Raw genomic sequence first — 3,176 nt, 5'->3', positions numbered from 1 at the left:
GCGCATCGGCGAGGCTAGGGGGTGGCGGTGGCCGCGAGGGAGCTCGTCGGTGGCGGCGGCTCCGTTCGGGCGAGTGAGAGAGAGAGGAAGCAGAGGAGGGGGGGAGGTCCAGAGAGCGAGGGAGAAGTGAGAGGGGGTCGAGGGGAGTGCGTGGCATCACCGGGGCGTCGAGGACGAGCTAGGCAGGCTGGGAGGGAGGAGGTGGCCGGGGCGCGTGGCCGCGCGCGCCACCGAGCAGCTTCGGGGCGAGGGGGGAGGAAGACGACAGGGGGAGAAGCGGCGGTGGGTTGGGCCGCTGGAGGAGCTGGGCCAGGTGGGCTGAGAGGTGAGCGCCAGGTAAGTTTTCTCTCTCCCTCTTATATTTCTATTTAATTTTGTTTTCTATTTTCTGTAGTTTGTTTTGATTTAGTTTAGCAACTAAATCATTTAAATAAATTCTGTAGATTTTTATGTGGCTTGCTAAAATATATACAAAGCCACTCACAAACTTCCAGAATTATTGGAGTCATATTTAATATATATTAAATATAAATTCAAAGCAAATAGTTATTGGATTAATTCAAATGGCCAAAATAATTATCTCTGTGACTCCAAAAATATTGGTTTAAATTTTACCTCTTACCAATATTTCCATGGAATAACAGGAACATTTTCTTGGACTCATTTGAGAAGATTTAAATGTTGGTTATTTTTAGAGGTTTCCTGAGGCTTTTGAAAATTCCTCAATTCAAATTTCATTTGAATTTAAACATGATGCACACATGGAAGCAAGCATAGGTCAGGCCAGAACTAGGGATGTGACAGTAGCTCACCACATGATGGACCTCATGTTCATGTTCAGGCTCTGCTTCACTATCCTGTCGGCGCTCCGGCAAGCCTTCGTTCTCTGCCGCCGTCGTTGCCATGGCATGTCGTCGATGGCGCGGCTTTCATGCGAGGGCAGGAGTGCGCCTTGATCCCATCCTTCCCCTTCGTCCTTGAACCATTGCATGATCTTGGCCGCCCTGCTGTGCACGAGGGGGCTGCCGAGCAGCAACACACCTCGTGGAGCACCTGCACGGCACCGAGCTGACGCGTCCTCCACCGCAGCGCGCGGCCGCCGCCTCCGTGCACGAGAGCCATGACCAGGTACGTCGCGTGCTCCTGGCACCCCACCCTCTCGTGCCATGCCATGGCCTCCACCAGCGCCCTGGGCGCTTCCTCATCCTCTGCCATCTCCCACCTTCCCGCGGCGCTCGCCGACGCCACGTCGGCCAGGACGCCCAGCGCTGCCTTCGCTATCGTCTCCGTCCGCTGCAGTAGAGAGGGCGCCAGGAGCGCGCGCACGATGCCGCGGGTGACCGCGGCCCCAACTTGCCTGAGCTTGCCAGAGAGGTTGAGGAGCTGCAAGGCATGCCAGCCTCGTGTCAGCTGGGACGTCAGTGGCAGTGAGCGTGGCGAGGCAAGTGCGGCGGCATGTGACTTCACCTTCGTCGCTGTGTGTATTTTACAAAGCTAGCTGTTCGGGAGCAAGATTGATTGATCCACAATCCTGGTTATGAAAACCGGCTTATGCGTGAGTTGTTAGCTCGGCGGCGTTGAGGTCCCGTTCGGCAACATCGGCCTTAGGGTATCTCCAGCCGTTGGCCCCCAGGGGGTGTCTAAAAGCACCGCCTGGGGGTGAGCCGGCGCAAAAAATGGTCCTCGGGGCGAGTCGGTCCTCAGCCGTCGGCACGCAGGGGCCGCCCCCAGGCGCGTATTAAAAAAAGGGCCGTTCGGCGAAGTTATGATAAAAAGTAGTTAAATTTCGGCTAAACATGGCAAATTTCGGCGAAATTCGCGCATTTTCATTACATTAACCTAATGTAAAAAAGAAAGGGGCTGAAGTCGTCGCTGCCATCGTCGTTGTCGGCCTTCTCCTCCTTGACGCGGGCGCCTCTGCTGGACCCGACGTCGCCATGGCGGACTGGCGGCGGCGCGTCGTCGTCGTCGTCGATGTCGCGTAGGACGACGACCCCGTCTTCATCGCGGCCGCGTCGGCGCTCCTCGAAGCGGCGCAGGGCGGCGCGCTAGCGCTCCTTTACCTTCTCCCGGCGCGCCTTCTCCATCGCAATGGAGTCCTGGCGCGCCCATTCTAGGGCTGCGTCGTCGTCGTCGAACTCCGCCTTCACCGGCGCCAGCCCCGGCTCCGTCTTCACCGGCGCCAACCCCGGCTCCGTCTTGGGCTTGACAAAGCGCGGAGGAGCCGACGAGGAGGAGGCGCGCCGGCCGCCCTAGTTGATGACGATGCCGGCGCTGCGAGTGCGCTGGCCGAGCGGCGACTCTGCCGCGGGCTCGGCCTTGACGCCGAGCAGGGCCGGAGTGCCGGAGGAGTGCGATGAGGATCGGGAGGAGGAAGAGGAGGAGGAGGACCCGAACCTCCTTGGCGCCCATGGCCCGACGCGTCGGTGCTGTGCCGGGGGTACGCCAACGGCGGGTCGTTGCCGCCCTCGAGGTACGTGAGCACGCCCTCGAGTGTGCGGCCGGGGACGCCCCACCAGAGGTGGCGCCCCTCGCTGTTCTGCCGGCCGCCGACCACCGGCGCACCGTTGGTGGACGCCAATCGCTGCTGCTGGTGGCGCTCGAAATACGCCGCCCAGGCCACGTGGTTGTCGGCGGCGTACTGGGGGAGGAAGAGTTGGGCGTCGGTGAGGGACGCGCGCACAATCTCGACCTCCTCGGCGAAGTACTTCGGCTTCGCCACGGCGTCGGGCAACAGGGGAATGGGCACTCCCCCGGTGCTGAGTCTCCACCCCGTCGGCCCGGCGCGCATGTCCGGCAGCGCCGGGATGTTCGCCTGGAACAAGAGCCAGGACTCCTGTTCGCGGAGCGAACGGCGGCCGAAGCCGTTGGCCGCCGCCTCGTCTCCGGGGAAGCGTTCTGCCATGGCGACGGCGGGGCTGGGCGGGCTCGGGAGAGGTAGAGTGAGGGGCTGGGCGGCGGCGCTCGGGAGAGGCAGGGAGAGGGAGGGGCTGGACGGCGGCGAGGGGCGGGGCTGGTGTGGGCGCAGGCGAGTGGAGGGCGCCGGCTTTTATAGCCGGGCTGCGCCCGTGTGTACGCGTGCGAGGGAGGGGAGGCGTCGGCGCGCCGTCCCGTGAAGTGCCGTCCGTGAGGAATCAATGGTAAGGCTGACCGGCGGCAGCCTTGTCATTGATTCC

The 3,176-nt window shown here is 61.7% G+C and overlaps 1 pseudogene; it reads right to left on the bottom strand.

The window, feature by feature from the left end:
• Positions 1 to 808: 808 nt before the first annotated feature.
• Positions 809 to 3,176, bottom strand: part of LOC119308999 — a 3,856-nt pseudogene continuing 1,488 nt past the window's right edge.

Source organism: Triticum dicoccoides, chromosome 5B (genome assembly GCF_002162155.2).
Source record: "Triticum dicoccoides isolate Atlit2015 ecotype Zavitan chromosome 5B, WEW_v2.0, whole genome shotgun sequence".
Classification (NCBI taxonomy): Eukaryota; Viridiplantae; Streptophyta; class Magnoliopsida; order Poales; family Poaceae; genus Triticum; species Triticum dicoccoides.
This window is presented reverse-complemented; position numbering and strand designations above follow the sequence as displayed.